Consider the following 21,834-nt stretch of genomic DNA (forward strand, 5'->3'; position numbering starts at 1 on the left):
CCCATCACTTCATTCCTAACACGCTTGTCTTTTAAGAGACCTTTTGCTGACTTGTAAAATCTTTTGAGGCTATGGAAGTAGATTTTTTTAAAGGTGAACTAAGAGCTGCTGTCATCTCTTGAAAGCAGCTGTCATGGAAGTGGATCAATGAGCTAAGATTCAGTCCACTGCCTTGTGGTGACCAAACCAAAGCAAACCATTTCTTCAGCTGGAGTTGTGTAAGGAGGAAGCCTCAGGAATGAAGCCTCCTAGGAGTATCTTTTTCTTACGCCCTCCAGTGAGCTGGAAGAGCCTTTCATTTCTGGTACAAAGCATTCTAAGTTTGTTTGATAGCAGAAACTTCTGTCCTAAGTAACTTGGACCTGGTGAGAGATCACTGGGCTGCACCGTAGTTTGGCCTTCGGTTTACCTTTCCCAGCTGATGTATCAACCCAACAGGTTCCTCTGCAACGATTTCCTGAGGTGTCCCTCTTTGTGACAAAATTACCTTCTTTGCTTTGTTTAGAAATGCATAAGCACCACAAATGTGCTAAACACATCACTATCGCAGCGGTATAAATGATGCAGATGAGATTTATGGATTGTGGAAAGATCATATAGTTTTATAGTCAATGGTTGGCTATCAAGTTGTTAATTGAACATTTGGTGAAAAATGCCTATGGGTAAGTGATCTAGATGTTCTTACAGGATAATCAAGTTTAAAAACAACAGTTGTCTGCCACCCTCCCGTGTTGACTATATTTAAAGAAATACCAACAAGTTAAAAATCACACCCCCCAAAACACTCACACCCAAACATCCTTACATTACCAGTCCTTTAGCCTGATAATATTGAAACGATTTTACAACCCAATTTAATGACTTGTTGATTTTAGTTGTTTTTTTACTTTCAGTTGGGGAAGAGAAAGTAGGTTGTTCAGTTTCTCACTTTCAAAGGCTGGGTATAATTAATTTTGATTTGCTTTTTCCATCTGCAGGTTCAACTTTGTATCCACGCTGCACACACACATCAAATTAATGTATTGCTTTAAACAGATATCTTGCCTCCAGTTGAATTTCAATAATTTAAAGTATCTTAAAATCTTACAAACTATTGCCTCTGAATTGTTTCAGCAAGACTCGGGAACACACAATTGAGGAGGCTCCCTTCCTTTTGAAACCAACCCCACAGAACTGAGAATGTTTTGTCTCAAGTTCATTAGTTTCAGTAAATTAATGTCTGTCCCTCATTACACATTTTTTAGTGCTGTATAGATCAGGGTTATTTTACATAAATCCAGCAACTGTACTCTGCAGTTCCAGAAGTGATGTTATATCTGCAGAAAACCATCACAATCCCCAAGATCTATTTTCTCTCAACAAGCACATCTATTTTATTGGTTTTCTTGGATAAATTTTATACTATTTCTCAGGCTTAATGAGTCACTTAAGAATAGATATTCACAATTCAAATTGTAATTGTTATAGCAGCATGGACTTTAAAGCAAACCGTAGAGAGTTCAGTGATCTGATGTCCTCTGCAGCACAAACAACTTGTGATTGAACTAGATTATAATATTTAAGTCTTCCTATGCAGGCCTCAAGTTATATCCGTAAGTCATGGGATAAGTGAAGAGATGCTGTAAACTCAGCTGGATTGACTCTCCCTGTATATTTGGTGAGGTGGTGTTTGTCTCAGTGAACCACAGCTATCTAAAAGTTGGATGACTAATGCATTTTAGCCTCCAGAGTTCCTCCACAGAGATGAAGGGAGTTATTCATTCTTTCTTCAGGTAGATCTGAAGTCTAACGTGAATATATTCACAATATAGTGAATCTGGGTTTATGTTCCTCTTAATAGTGGAGGAGATAATACATAGCCATGTGACGTAGGTGTTGATTCATGTGATTGCAACAAAACTAATTCATTTTTTTTACAAAGACTTAAGACATTAACTTTGTACCAGGAAGTTTATGCCTCGTCAGATACCATCCACTCTCATCACTCACCTTCGCGCCAAGTAGGGCATCTTTAGAGCTTATGTAGGCAGCATAAAACCCCAGTGCCAGAATGGGCTCAATATTGTGTGCTCTGCTCGTTTAACAAGAACATTCAACTTACTCTAAAAAAAGTGTTCAAGGTATGTCTTATGTTCATTTGTGTTCGGCTCAGGTATTAATGATCACAAAACAGTGGCCTAAAAAAGCTATGACATATTTCCATTAGAAAATCACTGTCCCTCTCCATTTGCTGTCAAGGGACTCTAGAGCACTAGCTTACTCTTGCACCCTCCCCTTTAGATGGCCAGGATGGGTATATGCATTTGGTTGCTTGCCTCTCTGGATACGATGTGATCTTTGGAATGTATTGGGAAACTTCAGGAAACATTTTGGGCATTATGGGGCAAAACCTTGATGGTTTTGCTGAAAATCAGAAAACTGGAAGACATTTGTAGTTTAAAGTTGCTCATTGCTCTCCAAGTGCTGTGTGGCACCTGGGTGACAGCCACTTAGCCAGCTAGGGAAGCCAGGGTGGGAGCAAAATGGAGACATTTCATATTTTCCTTCTCCTTCCTCACAGACAGTCTGTTGGTGATGGTAAAGAAAAAAGAAAGACACCAGCTGTTGGGTCATTGTTTTAGAAAGGGCAGAATTACAGGCTATTTAGAAGAGAGATTAAAAACAGAAGCCCACAATATCCTTCATGTGGTGGTGAAGATGCTGAGGGGCAGGTATGTTATTCATCAGTTGCTTTAATTGTAACCTATCCATCTGTTTTATCCCTTTTCATCAATATTGATATGCACATTCCATACAAATGTCAGTGATTATTAGATTAGGTGATTTTTTTGACTCCTGCAGTCTCCCAGCCCCAATATCAGTCCTGCCCCACATTTGCCTCTCAGTTCCCAGTCTGCTGAATCTCATCCCTTAAGCATGAAATTTGTACACTTGCTCTCCCTTTGGCCCACATCTCACCCATTTTTGCTGCAGGCTTTCCTGCTTCATGAACTGATGTACTAGATGCAGCTGATTGACACCTCCCTGGTTTTACTAATCAGATATAGGATCATGGGTGAGATTAGGTGCAGGAAAAGCTGCAGGGCTGCAAAGTAGTGAATCACCAAAGGTACTTTGCACTCTTAGAGTGTGGAGTATATGCCTGTGTTGCAGAGCAGCAGGAGGGCTGCTGCTTCACAACGTGACCTTGATTCCTCATCACATTATCAGCCGTTACTACTCTTTCATCCATAGGCACCAAGTAATACCAAGAGATACGCATCTCCCTGCTTATTTCTCTTCAGCTTAATCTCTGCTTCCCTGCAACAGCTTACCTAGTCCTACCAGGTTAGCAAACCCCAAGCAGTTTCTTCAAACTTCAGGTTTGACTCCACACAGAAATGAAACTTAAACATTGAGTGAACCCTTTTCTTGCTCCTGGTTTCCATCTGAAACCCAAGCCCTGGAGACTGGAGAAGGCTAAGAGATCAGAGTCCCAGGACTGGCTGCGTGCAATCTGGTACAGCTTCTCAAGTCAGCATCAAACTGCTTTTGTATATGCTTTTTCCTTTCCAGACTAAAAGAGTAGGGTGAGACCTACAGAGATTCTTTATCACCTTTCCATTTTAAAGCATTCCAGGAAGGGATGTGGAAAGCTAGTGTCTTTCTCTGATGCTCTGCGGAAGGGAGACCAGAAGGAGAGGGGGAGATTGGGTGTGGGGTGGACAGGTGGTTCTGCCCTCCCATGCCAATGATGACTGCCCTGGAGGGGACCAGGGAGCATTCCACCTCTTACACAGCAAACCCCTGGGGACCAGGAGACAGGAAAATAAGCAGAACACTGTCAGGATGGGTCTCCCATTAAACATCTCAAAAGTTTCAGCAGTCTCAAGCTTCTTGATTCACTCTGAGACTTGCTTTGTGCTTCCTAAAATCGAAAAACCCAAACCAAAACCAAAAATACCACAAAGACTAGCAAAGTTGTGCAATGTTATTTACAAATAACACAGCCAAAGTCTTGTTTCCCCACACACAGCAAGGAAAAACTCCCTGTTGATCTTCTGTGCCTTACTTACGCAGATGTACATAACCCCTGCTAACCATTTCTCCATCCACTGCATTTGCAATATATCCCAGAGAAATTGCTCTGTTCATATAGCCCAAAACAGAGTAATGTGTGTTTGTAGGGTGGTAGCTTTCATTGTTTCTGCCTTTCTCTGTGGAAAGTTTAACATGATCTGACCACCATACCCATTAGAAGACCATCTCTGACACCTTCCAGTGTAAAACTGTGAATCACATTAGCCAACTTTAGCCTATTTTACACTAAAAAATCAACCATCAACTATTGCCTTCCCATTTTTTCAGTCATTACACTCCTCAGTCCTGCAAGTGTAATCTATATGTCCTCCTCCCAAAATAGATAGCCTTTAATTTGCAGTGTTAATACCCATATTGTTTCTGCTGAGAAAGTTTAAATCACTTCCTGCTTGTAATCTGTCCTCAAAATTTCTCTCCTTCTATGTCACTTGCATAACTTAGAGGTATTACTAGAACTTAGTTTATGTTCTTTTTCTCATGCTATAGGTAAAACCATTGAATAATGGTGTCTCAGACATGAAAGGACCTCTGTAATGCCACGCTGGCAATATATGGCAAGTTTTAGTTAACAGTTACATGTTGGATTCCTGGGTTATACATTTAGTCTCATTTAATATATGTTTTCTTGTTTTTGTTGTGGTGCTAATATTTTATTCAGGGTGTCATGTGGTGTCAATGCTTAAAAGAAGTCTGAAAGACATTGTTTTTTCAACATAGTTACCTTTATTAAACAAATCAAATAATCAAAATTCTTATCTCATAAAATCATTATGCAGTTTGTTTTACTTAACCTCTTTTTTATAAAGTCACGTTGACTGGCAGTAATTATGTTACCATTTTTTATTTCCTTATGGACAGGGTCCCATATCAGCTGTTCCATTCTTTCACACAGAACCAAGGTCAAGCTAACTCATCTACAGTTACCCTGGCCATCCTGTTTACGCTGTTGAAATATCAACATGGCATTAGATTTTTCCAGGCCTCTTGGACTTCTCCAGTATGCCAGAGATTTTGCCAATGAGCAGAAGTGCAAGATTCCTTTTACAGGCTTTAAATCAAGTTATCTGGTCCTGTCAATTAAAAAAAATTAATAGATCCTCTTTACTATCCACTTAGGAGGATGTCAGAATAGATGATACTTTGGCAATGCAGACTCTATTTTCCTTTCTAAATGCAAAACAGAAATCCAGAATGCTTTTTGTTTTCCACAGCTAGCAATGGAACTATGTCATCAGTAGGATTTCTATTTTCCTGCATAGTCCTACAGAAATTCAGAATAAAACAAAGACGTATTCTTGTCTATCACTACATTTTCGTAGATACATTTCATTTGCAGGCAATATACTGCATTTATTATTGTGTGAACTTTATTATTTATATGATTCTGTGGGCTTTCATTTTTTCTTAACCGTATTTATTATCTGTAATTGTCTTTTAAGCATTCTATTAATATGTGTCTATACACATATATGTATATATACACTAATACTCTGAAGTACTGCTGTATGCGCTAATTATAATACATATACTAATCAACACTAAATTCTGCGTGCATTTCTTTAATTAGATCACTGCTATGTACTACTTGGCATGTGTTAGTTTTAAGTTTAGTGAGCAATCACTTTCACGACTCAGAATGAAGGATAATGCAGTATAAGAACGTTTCCCTTTGTGATAGAAATGTCAATCTTTTAAGTTTTAGAGGATCTAAGGCATTGTAGGGAACATGGGACAAGAGCTTGAGCACATATCACTTTATTAGAAGCCTTTTTATAGAGGCAATGTTTCTTTCTTCATAGCTATTTGTTCTTGGTCACAAAAGTTACATGGGGTGGAAATCATCTCACCTTCCTTGATAACATAGATATCCACATCTAAGCTAGTGATTCCCTAGCGTGACCATGTCTCTGTCTATAGAGAAAACCAGACATTTTAGAGCTCAATGAATCTGACCTATTTTAGATGCCTACATTAGGATGGTATGAATCATGCCTTAAAGTGCTTTTTCTCTCTTTTTTTCTCCTCGCCCCCCAACCTCCCCACCCCCCAACAATAAAAGGAGCCCGGGGTGATTAGTCCTGATCCAGTTCTTTGCACTGCAGACTTCTACATCTGGCTATCCATACTGCATTTTTCTTTCCTATCTGAGGGGGGAAAAAAAAAAACGAAACCAAAAAAGGGTTGGTTATATAATCATGAGGAAAAGAGGCAGCTGAGCCTCTAAATCTTGAAGACACAAAAATTATTTAAAGCCATTCTTCTTTTTTTACCAAAATTGCAAGCTAGACTATGATTCTATGAGGGGTTTAAAATTTTTAGCTAAATTTGATGAAAAACTTAAGGTTCTTAACCAAACAGCTTTACATTGGAAATAAAGATTATAAGTAGATATTTAAGTTGTGTCAAATCAGACTGAATATATCAAGACAGCATTCTCTAATTCAGGTAACTGTTAATTAAATTAATCTTTTTTAATTTGCTTTACCTAAATATTATTTTTTATTTTTGCTACACTTGAAAATGTTGATCTTTAAGTTTTTAAGGATTTAAAATGTGTTCAAAGCTTAAAGTTTAAAATTAATGTGTTTCCTTCTACAATAAAACCATAGTGGCATGAATGATCCATAAGTGAGTTATCTGAAGGACTATGATGAAGCTGTTTTCAAGTAACTCATCTTAACCTGCCAATCAATTTGGCAAAAAATTTCAACATGCTGACTTGGTGCAAATAGCTAGCTGGGTACACATATTGCTTCAAGAAGACTTTGGCTACTGGGTGAAGAATTTCTTTTGCATTTGAGAATTCTGCTCTAGAGATGAAGAGACAGGAAATCCTCAAAATAAACTGGTTTTTGCAACACAGGTTTTTAAGTTCACTCTTGGACTCACTGAAATACTTTGGATAATCATCAGTGCAGGTAGTAAACCTGTAATTTTAACAAATACTCTTCCCGGATCATCAAGCAGGAGACCTCTAGAAATGACTATACATTTACAAACAATGTTTCAGTGAAGTTCCGATGTCAGATTGATATTCGCTTGTCTTCTCTAGGGACTGAAAACCACTTCAGATAAAATTATTTAAGGCATTTGCAATATTGACCAGTTTCCCTCTTTTTATACAGGCTATGACAAAAAAACCTGCGGACAAGCCAGAACTTTCTTACTACCTATCACCCTAGAGAGGAAATCACAGCATGCAGGTCTTTAAGTGAATGCTCCAAAGGCTTAACCATGCACAGCATCAGAGGTTCTTGTTGTGCATGTATCTGTAACAACCAAGGACTTGAAGCAAGCAACAAGTCTTAAGACATATTACAAAATATGCAGCTATGCAAATGCTTGAATACCTCTGATATCTTTTGAAGCATAAAGCATTATGCCAAGGACTACCCACCTATCTGAGTGATGTAGATCTCAAAAGTAATTAAATTTGTTGATGCACTTAGAAAGTACAGAATTCTTTTGTTCATACAGCTAGCTACTGACTACTGAGTCTCCTGGTATTGGCTATACTTACACTGGCACCTTCATGTGCTAATCTGGTTGTGATCATACTGCTTCTTGCAGTGAGTATGGTAAAAACTAATACATTTAAGAATTAACTTATGGGCATGTCTTATAAAGACACATTTCTTTATATCTAATATACAGCTAATACAGTCTAATATACCATAATAGACACTTTGTCAAAGGTTACAAAATACATATGCATCGCCATCATACACACAGTCTTCGAGAAGACCTTTGCACATCTACATGGCCTCCAGAATTAGCTGGAGTTCTCCTACCTTTCATAGTTAGGAGCATTCAAGGGATATTATGCACATCATGGTATCTGATCACCTTTGGTTCCTTGACCCAAATGACATATTCCTAACTGAGTTGACTGTGGGTAGACTTCACCACAAGTTCACAACAGTTCTTGAATTTATGTCTTCTAATGGATGGCAAGGTGCCCACCTGTCTCTGACTCTGTAGCACATATGGCCTCCATACTAATGCTAATGTAATCTTCCTTGAATAGCTAGTGTTTAACTTCACCACTGGTTAATGAAAGTTGATGCTGAATTTTCTTTTCTGAAGTACCCACAGTAGAAGCAAAACACTTCACTTTGGAGTTGAACACTTACGTGTCTCAATGTACAAGATCTTCAGTCCCACTTCTTGTGAATGTAAAACAACTCTCAGATGAAGTCTGCTGAACAGCCCTTCATCACGGTTACCTTTCCCATTCTACCATGTACTGCAGTGATACATATCCAGTGGGGAAGCCCTGTGTGGCTTAATGAGTAGAAGGCAAGTTTATTGTAACAACAGGTACAGGATAGAAAAAAATGGTAGAATACATTTTCTGGCTTATTTTCATTATGCCATCAGCTTTGGAGTGAGTTGTTAAAAAATAAATCACCCAATTCTGACAAAACAAATATTTTAATAACTACAGAGACTCTCAGCATTTTTCATTTTTGATGACTGCAGAATCTTGTTTATTTAACGGATTATACTGATGTACAGGTATTAGAATACAGGTATTAGAAAAGAAGTCTAATGCAAAGATAGTACTCTACTTTAGAATGGATATTGTGCAATTAAGGAAAATACAGTATTTTATTATTCTTGGCACAGAGGCTATTTCTTGGGCAATGACTACCTGTTCTTTTTAATCTTTCCCACCACTGCCACATTGCAGCAACCACGGCCTCAGGTGCCTACACTGGATGAACACCTGTCCAATATAGACAAGAAGGAAAGGAAATCAAGGGATCCATGTTTACCAGTTTTGTGTACACAACACAACAGAGTGGTAAAAAGATGGAGAAATGGAAATAAGTTTAAATTCAGCATGATTAAGAGGAGAGAGAGTAGAGGAAAATGGTCATGACCCTTCAGAAACAGACTTTGCAGGAAATAGAAGGTAATTCTAAATATGCTTTCTTCAAAGACAAAAACCCCACTTTCTTTGTCTGTCAGCCTTTCCTTAACAATGCACCTACTGAGGCAGCACCTTTTAACAGCAGTTTGCAGGTACAGGTTTGTCCTTCAACATTCCACCTTGCAGATCAACAAGTGTGCATAGCATGAAACCCTGTAAACTCATTCATCTGCCCAAGGGATAGCGCATTTCTACAGTTCCACAGACTATTTTCCTCTGCTTTCTTGCCTTAACTAACATATATCTTTCAAAATTATTTTCATAGCATTGCTTGATTATATAAAAAGCTTTTCAGAAATCAATAATAATCCTGTGTATATCTAAACCCTCCATGTATACAAATTTCCCTACTCCTGCCCTAAGAGACTATCCATTTTGTTCACAAATCAGCCCTCGTTTCACATTTTTATTGTAGGGCATCCCTGACTGTTGTCTTCCTGATCAGAGGGAGGTGTACACCATCACTACGTTTTTTTACTACTCTAAACATCTCAGTGTTTCTCTGTTCACTTTGCTGTGAAAGAATCTTAAACACAGAGGAAATAATTCTCACATGAGGCAGATATTGCCAATCAAGCATCAAGTTTTTGAGTATTTTTAATGCACAACCTAAAATCATTCCACTTGGGTGTAAATGAGCCTTTCTTTAGTTAAGCATCCAGAGGAAGGCTTCATAAATCGGGGAAACATGAGTGTTTGGGTATGCTAAGTCTTTCAGGCAGGCAAGAATAATCAGAGCACTATTGCTTTCTATATTTGCCCTTTAACAAAAAAAAAAAAAAGCACATTAAATACACCAGCATTTCTAAAAATGTAGGTTTCTTGGACCTACCCATCACATCATTCTAATATTAGTAAATCTACCATGGTGATCATTCTGTCTTTGCTACATCACAGAAAAATGCTGCCTTGTTAGGTGTGATCTGAAGTGAGAATAGCCTTATCGGTTACATTAATGGCCTAAACACAACTGGCTACCTTGAAATACTTAAGCTCATCAATAAATGCCTGTGCATCACCTGTTCATATAAGGCAGACAGTTTTTTGGTTGTTGCACATACCTCCTTCACAATAATCTTGACCATTTTTCCTGTGGATTTCTGTCTGCAGAAATGGTCACCAAACGAGAATGGCAAGCCTTCAGATGAAAATGGATGAATATATTTCACTGTGCCAAGAGAAATTCTTATGACATGTTCCATTCTTACAGCTGTGGGGCAATTTCTCTATTTAAGGCTCTTGAAAGTTAATATTCCCAAACCCTGCTGAAATTGCTGGCTGTCTCTGTTCTGTATCAGTAATAAGCCTGACCATTTCATGCATTAGTTTAGTTAGTTGTCTGTGCTCAGTTTCATCTGTACACATTGTTCCTGTCCCTAAAAAGATACAAATAGCACCAGGAATCTCCCAGTGGTCTTCAGTGCTTCTTGCCGGATGCCCAACAGTCCTTTGAAAATGGAGCTCACTTCGAATGTTGCGATGAAATTAAAGAAATCGTGGGAAATAATCCACTACCTTCTGGAGGGATCTTTCACAATAAGCAGCATGGAAAAAACCAGAGGGGCAAAGCAATAAACTGTGGAATCTTCCAAGAATGCAAAGCAGCAGTGTTGTAACAGCTGTGTAGACACAGCAATTCCAGAGCACTATGTAGACATGATTATTCCAAACACAAATTGCATCACCAAGGATAATGAAACACTTTGGACATATGGCTTCCTGTTTCAGAGAACTTGTCGTAGATACAGATGTCCACAGCAAATTTCAGTCATATGTAGAATGTAGGTCTCTTCTTTGAGAAGCTTTGTCGTGTGTGGAGGGTAGACTACAGAACTGCTTCTGAGGTAACACAAAAGCGGATTATAATGATTATTAGTCTTTGCTGCTAAAAAAAAAATACACTATTTTTGCATAGAAATCACTAATATACATCAGATATGCCAAACTGAAAGCACAGCCAAGCACTGGATACTTTAATTTTACCACAAGGTTAGTTCAGCAGGGTCAGCCCTATCCTCTTGCTAGGACTGACCTTGGAAAATTCACCTCAATACAAAATTAAAGCACCTTATCTTGACTATGTTTTTAGCACAGGAGGGCTCACATGTTGGTTTTTCTGAGGTTAAAAAAAAAAGTAAATTAGTTCATCTTTTTAGCAGTCAAGTCCAAATCAATAGTCATCTCCATTATAGTATCTCTGCAAAACCATGTGTTACCTATGTTTTTCTGTGTGTTCACTATTGCATAAAACATGCTTAGTAACCATGGCACAGACACAATATTGCATTAGTGTGGCTGGTGGTGGCTTTATGCAGGACTAGTCTTGAGAATGGCATAGTATAAAATAAGGTAGATATGAATTTAAGTAGATATAGAGTTTGATGTAACAAGTACCCTTGGCAGCTGTACAAATGGCTGCTGATGTGCTTTGTCTTGCATCCTTTTCATACTGGTAAAAGCCCAAGGGGAAACCCACTTACTGTGGCACAAAGGTGGTACAGGTTATTTTTCACTTTTGTACTGTTGTATGTTACATAGGTAAAGCGCTTTTCTTGCTCATACAGGTTCTCCCTGTCTTAAGAGGACTTGCTGAGAAGGCTGTTCTGACAAATCTTTTGTGGCATGGATTTGGCCCTAACTTTGTACCAGAGCAAACTTTCATGTGTACACTTCTATGACAGAGTAAGAAAGATTTTTCCTATTTATCTTGAATATATTACTGACAGGTTGAAAATGAAAAATTACCTCCCATACCAAGAAGGTACATAATATGGACAGGCACTACAGTAACTATACTGGCTTCAAAGCTAATTAAATTTACCTCAGTGCAGTTTTCCCCCGTAGACAAACCCAGAAGTGCCAACCCCATCAATCATTGCCTCACCCACCTCCCTGACCTATCTTTAAAACTAGAAAAAAAGCTGATCAGCTCCTCTCCGTTTCAATTTTATGCTCCCCAGCCTGAAGATCTTTTTATGTCCTAGCTTCTGGCATGATGCCTTCCAGTCACTGGTCAGATTCAGCAGTGGCAGCTGCTAGCAGAAAATCCTCCTATTCAAGAGATGACCTTATGTGCTCCAAACGCTGCTTTCTCATTCTGCCTAAATCGTTTCTCCATGTTCAATGCCTGCACTAACACCATAGATAGATAGGCTGCAAGTGTTCTGGAGCAAAAGGCATTATTTAGAAGGTATGAGATTTTGTATTTTGAACCCAAAATGATGTTGAGACAGTCTTTTTGATAAAATAAATTAACAAAGTTTCACACATAGCATCCAAATTTTATTTTTAAGGCAATGCCACAGTATCCCTCCTGATTCCTTTATGAAAGATCTGCTGTAAAATCCTGTAATGCCTCATGAATAATTTTAGCAATTCACTCCCCTGCAAATCTCTTATTTTCCAATGCAAATATTGCATAAGGGTAGCACAGTACTCTTAAACACGAACAAGACATAAACCAATTTCATTCAGATTATGTTTGTGTCATAAATAAGGCTCTGTATCCACTCAGTTCAAATCAGCCTCCTTAAGCAGGCTTGCACTCGTTAAATCCTGTCTATGACCTCAGGCAGCCTGTTCTAAATGCAAGACTGTTGCATGTGAAGAGAGGAGTTTGGAAAATAACACTGAACTGAGCTAAGGCTAAATCTATTTGGATTCATTACATCTATGACTGGACTGTCTTTGTGTATAACACTTATTTACATATATTTTAAGAACAGTCAGTTTTGCATGTGGAAAACAGAATCACAAGAATCTGAAAAACTCATTCAAGTTTAGGTGACCCACAGTCACCAAAACTAATTGGCTGGTTATCCCCTAATATTTTACAGAAACTACACAGTCAGTGCATGACTACTAAATCACTACATTTCTTCCTTCCCTTTTTTTTTCACACCAGTTCTTTTTGGTTTCCTGCTCGTCATACTAGCTTGAGTAGATTTTGCATATGCAATTCTCTGTGTGTGCGTATGTCTGAAATGACTACTATCATTGAGTGACAAACTCATCCAGGCACATTTTGATATTTTTTTTTTTTAAAGAAAGAACTTCAGGAATTTTCCAGCAGCACTGAGTATGGGAAAGTAAAAAATGGTACATACAGAAAGGTGACTGTTTTTAAACAAATGTCCAGATAGTTTTCCTCCTAAAGTATACCTGTAAGACAACAGATTTTCTAGATGTTAACCTGGTTTTACTCCTGTTTGAAAAGGTTCAGTTCTTTCAGCTGTTTAATGTTTAAATACAAGGGTTTTTTTCCATACTTTAGGCTTTGCTTAGGAGCCCCAATAAGGTGCTATAGCTAGAAATCTTCTATGGTTGTGCTGCCACAATTAAGGGATTTGACTCATGCTCACACAGGACTGACTCAGGAGCAAGAATGGCTTATGCTGGCATGGTTGTGATGTTTCCTGTTCACAGTCATGTATTTTGGTCTAGCTTTCTCCCCTCTTTTGAGTTCACTTACTCCACTGCAAGATGGGCTAGTAGCCATAACCCCGAAGTTTTCAGGCTTGTCAAAATAAAGCCAGCATTGATATGCAGTTCTTTAATTCATGGCCATTAACAACTTCTTTCATAACTTAGTCACCCCACAGTAAAGGTGGGAACAGAGAACTGCATCTGGGAAATGCTGTCTTGCCCAGTATTGGTCACCCTTGCTCTCCAGTTTAAGACCTTACCTTGTGGACATGCATCGTCTTCAAGGTCTGTCTGTGGCGCCTGAAATTACTATCACCCATAGCCATGTATTGGCAGGTTGTGTTAACCAAGTTAGCTTTACCTAAGAAAGATTAAAGGAGGTAATGGGAGAAAACAGAGGGGTGCCTCTCCTGAGAGAACACTGAGGATCTAGTAGATTAAAACATTATCAGAGTGTGCTGCTGTTCGCAAAACAAAGTCCATTATAAGCAGTGTTGTCACCTGTGCAACAACTGCTTAGCCAGAGAACCAGTTCCCAGCCAGAAGTTAGGTGGATCAAATGCAAGCCCACATGTTACCATGTCAGTCCAAAACCTGACAGTTTCAGTTCACCTATATCAAAAATTTATGCTGAGCTCGCTGGCTGCTGTAAACTGGTTAACGATCATTCACATGTTCTGTACTGACATTTTCATGAGGTGTTTGTAACCTTGGTCAGGGAAAAAAAGGAGGGATGGAGGACTAAACAGGAGACAATCTCTTTAAACGCTACAGTTCACTTGTCATCCCCCTACATTTTCAATGGCAAGAACAGGATCAAATGGACATCACGTGACTGTGTAGAGGTCCCAAATCACATTTCACAGTTAGTGTGCAAGCTCAAACCTCTGCTTTTGCTAGAGAGTGGAGCTTGTATGTAGGACACACTTATACTGGTGCAGATAAATCAGTTTGAATTAACTTGTCTTAAGGGCTGACACCCACTGAAACAATGAGAGATCTTTTGGCCACATTTATTAGGTATACATTTTGGCTCTAAGTGTAACCTTAGACAAGTCAGAATGGATTTGTACAGTCTAGAGTTAAGAGTAAATTGGCAACTCAGGTGACACTTCTTACTGGGAAAGGCAATATATGAACAGGACGTATTAAATTGCCAAGGAAGGTGAACTAGATAGGAACCTCTAGAAAATGTCAATATTAATTTTGTTCTGTGCTTTGTTTTCCAACAATTTACTAAGAAATACACCTTTTACACTACTGGTCTTCTTATGGGAACATAACAACTTTATCAAGAAGGTTGGAAGGAGGTTGTAGCGAGATGGGTGTCAGTCTCTTCCCCAAAGTAACAAGCAATGGGACAAGAGGAAATGGCCTTAAGTTGTGCCAGGGGAGGTTTAGATTGGATATCAGGGAAAATTTCTTCACTGAAAGGGTTGTCAAGCATTGGGACAGGATGCCCAGGGAAATGGTTGAGTCACCATCCCTGGAGGTATTCAAAAGACATGTAGATGTGGTGCTTAGGGACATGGTTTAAGTGGTGGATTTGTCAGTGTTGGGTTACTGGTTGGACCTAATGATCTTAAAGGTCCTTTCCAACCTAAGTGATTCTATGATTTAATTATAGGATTCTAGAATTCATTAGAGCTATTGTGCTATTAAGGCCCTGAAAGAGAAAGACAGAGGTAAGAAAATACATGTGATCACTGTGTGAAAGCGATCTGATTGTCCAGGTCATCACACATACCGTTTGCTTGCCACATGAGATGTTGGAGACCAAGTCTCAGGCTCTTTAATGTTAACTTAATCCTCAGAAGAGAGTTAAGCAAAAGGCTGTTTTCCTCATGAACTACAGCAAATGAACTGCATAAAGGTGCTGCTGTAAGGTAGGGTGCCACCAGGAAACCTGTGGTGATTCATGCTGGAACAATTTAAGCAGGTAGTGCCCCTAGCCATCTGCTGCACCTCTCTGGAGGTTACCACCCCTACAGCAAAACCAGTGTGCTTGCTTCCCAACCACACCAGCACAGTCCAACACATTAGGTTTAACTGGGACTGATGGCCCTTTAAAGATGCCAAGCTTGAGGCTGTGGCAGCTAGAGAGCTCAGGTTTACAAAGGGGCAACAATTTCTTCCACAAGAGCAGAGCTCCAGCCAGCAGGAGCAACATACTATTCTAAGTTGCCCCAACCATGCTCTTTTTAAAGTTTTCTTTTATAGGCAGCTATTTTGCATTTTCAGCTGGTATCACATACTTTTTCCAAGTGATACCCTGTAAGCACGGCTACTGCTATTGCAGTTGGTGTGTCCATATCCAAGCCAGAACTGTCTGATGCTCCGCTCTCAGTGTAACCATAGCAGTGTGAAGCTGTGCATCCGAGACTTAGCAGAACATATGTTAGTATCTTCCCAAGGAGTCAGTTGATACAAGGTGAAGTACAACAAGCTTTGTGTCCATTACACAGCATGTTTTCAGTGGGAAACACTAGGGAAATGACCACTGCTATGAAAAAAAATGTTTCTGTAGACCATCCATGGTTACTCTGATGGCTACATAGTGGCCACCTCTGAGCTGACTTATTTAACATGTTTCAGGTGGTTTCTTCTTTCTTCATTATGAAGACTGAGTGCTCCCCACACCCCACCCCTCATGCCATCCCCACCCCCAGTTCCCTGCATAGGAGCATCACATATTTCTTCTCTTCACATTTAGGAGAGGGGAAATTTTTATCTGGGGCTCCTTACCAGGTACTGCTTCAGAGAAATCAGTGGCGGCATTCCTTAAAACACAAGCAGACAAAAAAAAGAACTCCTCAAACTTTCTTAAAACTATCAGGTAATCAATCAATTAATTAATTCAATTCAGTCCAATGGATTGCCAGTCTGTGAAGATGAATAAAAGACTCTTCTGGCAGAGGTCCTATTGCCTTCAGGAGAAGGGCTCACTGAGGAACCAAAACTCAGGTTTGAAGCTCCTCACACAGTTAGAGAAAGTCGCCCTTACCACATCAAAGGCATGATGTCATAGCCAGTTTAAGCCAGTTTGAAAAGTCAGGGCCACTAAAGGAGCAAGTTCTTCCCTCTCACCCTCAGCCACACGTGCCTGTTGCCCCCGCCATGCTGGCACACAAGGTGACATGGGTCAGTTTGCTGATCTCACTAAGTACTGATCTTACCAAAACTAAAAGGTTGTGCTTTAGCTGGATCAGAGGAGGAGATGGGAATGCATTGTCAGGATAAAAATCACCTCTTTGGTGAATAGTGCAGTCTTAGATCACTGCCCCAACAAAATGACTGATTAGTGACTTTGTATTCAAAGCAATCTGGTCTGTCTGTGGCTAAAAATTCTTTGGAACACTTTTTTGAAAAAAAGTTCTGTGTATTCAAGTTACGTTTTATAATATAAAAATTAGATAGATATATTTCTAATATAACAATTAGAGAACTTGTAAGATTTTCCAAAAATTACTAGAATTCTAAATATTCTAGGTCTTGGAATATTTATGACATTGTTCTACAATAATAAATACTATACCTTCTCTTTATTATATCACTCAGTGAAGGAGATGTGATTTAAATCAGTTTTGGACTCATGATCATAACTGTTGAACCACTCAGGAAAAAAAAAACGACAACAAAAACAAAAAAAAAATGGATTCTGACTGATTTTTATGCATGTGTGCTGGCTTTATGCTAATTGTTGGCAATTAGCTTACACAATTGCCAATTGTTGAACTACTCTTAGATCAATATTGAGTTCCGAATTACATTGGTACTTCTTCTGTCTAGCATATCTGGTGCCAGGACAGTATTTCTTTAGCACTGATAGATCAGAACTTCAGGACAGGAGTAGCCAAGTTAGGAGCTAGGCTTGACCTTTTGACCCTGAATAAGGCTGGCAAAAATATATTAAATCAATAATATATAGCTCAAAGGTACCATTACTTCACAAGGAAAATGTTTAAATAGGTTTTAATTACTGTTTTACTGTCTGAACACTGTTCAGATTCTCATCTATTAGTCATTGTTGCACTTTATACTGTTTGTTCTGTGTCTTGGAAACTTCTATAACATACAGTCTACTTGAGTACATGTGTTTGAGTTAATTTCTCTTGCTGTAAAAGCTGGCAGTATAGTCGTGGGAGTGAAGAACCTGCTTGTGTCTTCTTGTCAGGATCCTCTGCCATCACAAAACCCTCATCACAATTCTCAGAAAACAGTGTCACCCATTTTACATCAGTGTTCTTCTTCAAAACAGTTTAAGTTATTAGTCCAACTTATCCTTACTAGATTATTGTTCCAGAGCCTTATTTTTTCAATAGTCCTGGTAATTGTTTGATTTTCATGGCCAGTTGCAGCACATTGTCCCATTTCACTGGGAAGACATTGCAGTATCTATGTTTTCTGTGATGAACACAGTGAATTCTAGTTACAAGAGAATTTTAGGTGAAGTTTAGTTACAAAAGAACTGTGGCAACAGCAAGATTTCTTAGGGTTGAAAGGTAATGTATTCATCAACAGCTTTTTTTTTACTGTTACACCTCTGTAATAAAGTTAAACAACTCGTGAATTGTTCAAAACAGTGCACTCCATCGAGCTTGCATCAATTTATCTCTATTGAAAACCAATGCAAATGAGGTGTATCAACTAATGACATAGTTCCCTTTCTTAGTACGAGGCTGAATTTTGCATTGGTAAATCATAGTATGCCTGGATCACTGATGGCATAATGGGGAATTACATTTCAAATTGACTTTAAAATTAGTTATTTCCTTTACACTTTCAATCATTTAATAACTAAGCACTTAGATTTTCAAGTGATCATTTGTATTTCATTGTCCTTCCTTTTCAGTACTAGGTAAGAAATAATTAGAAAGCTATCATCTTTGCAGCTCCTTTCATTTTAAAATAATAGCTATTATTACGTGTGTAATCAGAAGTGGAGTGGGATCAATTTAAATATAGAAAATCAAAATGGAATTACATCTTTTAGCTCACATAAATTAATATAAGGAACACTATGACTTTTTTTGCAAAAAGATACCTTAACATTACTCTAGAATAAAAAACTTATATTCATTTTGTCTAGTATTTTATTCTTGTGTTTAATAGTGTTAATATAGCTTGTGTTGTAAATATATACCTCTATTTCTTAGGTTATTTTTGTCTTATTAACAAGAATGCTACTGTAAACTACAGAATTTAAGGTGTATCTCATAAATATATTCAAAAATACATTCAAAAATATAACACGGAAAAAAAATCTTTTTGAGTGACAAAGCTAGGAGTAGTTGCAATTTCACATTTATAAGTGGAAACATTTTGTTGAAAACATGTTCTAGTTTCAAAATGAATGCAAAATGATTTTTTATATAATTTGCATGCATACTAGCAAAGGTTCAGATAAAATTAGAATTCAGTCAAGATGAAAAACTACTTAACATGCACAAAAAAGGACCCACAATTAGAGACTGCAAGGAGGTTAGGCACAATAGTGGGAATACATAATTCAAAATGTCATTCAGCAATCTACTTTGGAATAATATTAGTTGTACGCTGATTCTCCTGTTTGGCAACTCAGAACATACTTTGGCTCAAAACAGGAAAATAAAAGGTACTTCACTTAGTTCTGTTAGGGAGCATGGTGAAAACTGCAACATTTTCTGACTGTTTCAGGAGAGATGCCTATCAAATTAAATCAGGCTGCTGTCTTTCACCTGGTTTTCACTCAAAAAGCATAATTAACCTATGCATAAAATTCAGTACAAAGTTATTAAAGTCCTCAAAATATCTGCCCCAACATTTTAGCTCCTTAAGCAAAAAGTAATGCAGCTTAGCATGGACTAGTTTGAAAGAGGAAAACAAGAAGTGGGGGGAGGGGGAGGAACAAAACAAAGGAAGCAAGTTAAATTCTAAATCTTTTCAGAAAACACACAAAAAAAGGTGCAGTTAACTTATTCGTAGCTTGGAGTTTTATTCACGTGTTTCCTCAAGGTTTTCAGAGAAGGAGAGCTGAGTAGGAGAAACATACTGTGGAATAACTGGAAAATATAGCAGAAAGGATAGTATATGTGGCATGAACATTTACAGAAAACTGGCAGATAGTGACAGAAGAGTCAATTGACAAAAGCAAAGGTCAGTATAAAAGAAATCAGTATTAAGGCCCTGAAGCATGGAGAAAAATGTCTATGCACTAAACAAAATTGTTTACTTGGTTTTGAATTATGGCTGCTGCATCATTAATTTCCGTTACAGTTAGCTGCATAAGACAACATTCCTCTTCAATCCAGACCTTGCCAGTAAATGAAAGTATCTGATTTTCAAAAGCCTTTCAGAAAGAGAGTATTAGGTAACATAAGACTGATGAGTAACTATATTGTTATTAAAAGCAGTCTAATGTACTCCCTAAGTCTAATAGTCATTTAGTTCATTGTTAACACTCTCAAAAGCAGAAATAAAAAATGAACTGACTAAAAACACATTTAAGAAAGCAAAGTTTAAAAAACCCAAAACATTATATAGCTCCAGGCTTTGTCTCATGTTCGTAAGTCACAATCAAATTACTTGCTTATTGATGGCAAGTGAGGTGACTGACCATTAACTTTCCTGGATGCTATCAGACATGGAAAACATGTTGAATCCTAACTAGTATCATCAGGTACCAGCATCTGAGAGCTCTTTAGTTTCTTGCGACCATTCCATGTTAAACTGCTCTGCACCCACAGATAGTTGTTCAAGCAGCTGTTCTGGCCAGGCATGGTCCTTCCTCAGCTCATTATTTCTGCCTTCTACCCACAGAAATATTTTACCCACAGAAGTAGCTCGGGGGGTTTGCAGTATCCAGACTGACTTGGACAGAAATCAAAAAGCGCTCACACAAGTCCTTCTGCAGACATTGTTACAATGGTGGTAAGTCAGGGCCCTGCCAACTCTGTCACGGTGAAACCCAGGAGCTGTCTGTTTATAGGCTGAAGATGGTGTTGTGCATTTGGGATCAAATTAATATATTAATAAATTGGCAAAGTAATGTAAATACAGGTAGATAATGGCTGAGGGAAGGATTGTGCGGAAGCTGTTGTCTTTGTATTTGAAACCTGTGAATAGATGAGAATGCAGAGAGTGCCATTACAGGTTTTGGACATTGAACAGCTAGAACTTACCTCACAGACCTTCAGAAAGGTATAAAACAAATTCCAGCATTTAGAAAGTGTTTCTTCAGCAGACTGTCTGATGTGGTTGGGCCCAGTGGGACATGGAGAGGTGTTCACTGCAGAACACATGGACTTTTTCACTTTCTAGCTGCTTAGCATCACCTCTCTGTGGGATATCACTTTCATGGCAGAACAAACTGTGTGAATATGCTTCATCCACTGCAGTGCAAAGCCAGATAAACTGATTGAAGATAGTTTTTCACTGAAGCAAATGAGGCATATTTGTGTAGTCAGTTCTAACATCACTGAACACAATCTCCAGTAAAGCTTTTTGACAACCGAAAGTGGCAACTTCTGTCCCCTGAAATTCAGTACTGGTTATCCAGTTTACAAACAATCACTTCCTGCAGGTCGCTGCAGAAGTGTAAAAACCAGCAATGTCTTAGCAATAGCTAAAAGTAGGGAATGAACATCTTTGGCAGTTCCACCTCTACTTTTACAGATACCAGAGGTGACAGCCTTATATTGAGGTGGCTTCTAAAGCCATGTTGAATGTGGAGCACCAAGGAGTTAACTTTGATAGTGTCCTCTTTGGTCAGCTCTTTTATTTATGGATTTGTTTTCAGCACTGATTAGATAGGATGCAGTAGATGCAGTAGACCTGTAAGCAGGTGGTAAAGTATTTGCCTGATCAGGACTACAAGAAAACTGTTTAGTGAATGAAGAAAACCAATGAAAAGACCAGCATAAAACTGCTATCTTGAGTTGCTGTTAGAAAATAAAATGCAGAACTTCACCTACCATGAAAATTTTATAGAATGAATATTAATGTTATGAAGAGAAGTAGGGTGGATTTGCATTATGTATTTGACTTGTCCCTGGAGCACAGAGACTGACACAGACTTGTGACTGCATTAACCATAGCCAAATTTTAATTGAAGATGATTGATTGTTGAGCATTCTGTTAATTAACCTCTTTATTCTGTATTTTCCTACGGAATCTGAAATGTCCCTTCAAAGTAAGTTTTCAAATTTAACCGTCAAAAAATATGGACATGATCTTCATTCACAAAAGATGCCTTATAATAGCAGTGCTGGAAAAATGAAAGAACAAATAGCAAGTATAATACAACTGGATTTGAGCTCAGAAATGTTTTCATGAAAACCAAAAAAAAATATTTCAATCCAGGCTAGTTACTTGTAATTTCAAAACCAGAAGCCCAGTCCTCAGAAGCCATAAGG

Source organism: Falco cherrug, chromosome 2, assembly GCF_023634085.1.
Source record: "Falco cherrug isolate bFalChe1 chromosome 2, bFalChe1.pri, whole genome shotgun sequence".
NCBI classification, from domain to species: Eukaryota; Metazoa; Chordata; class Aves; order Falconiformes; family Falconidae; genus Falco; species Falco cherrug.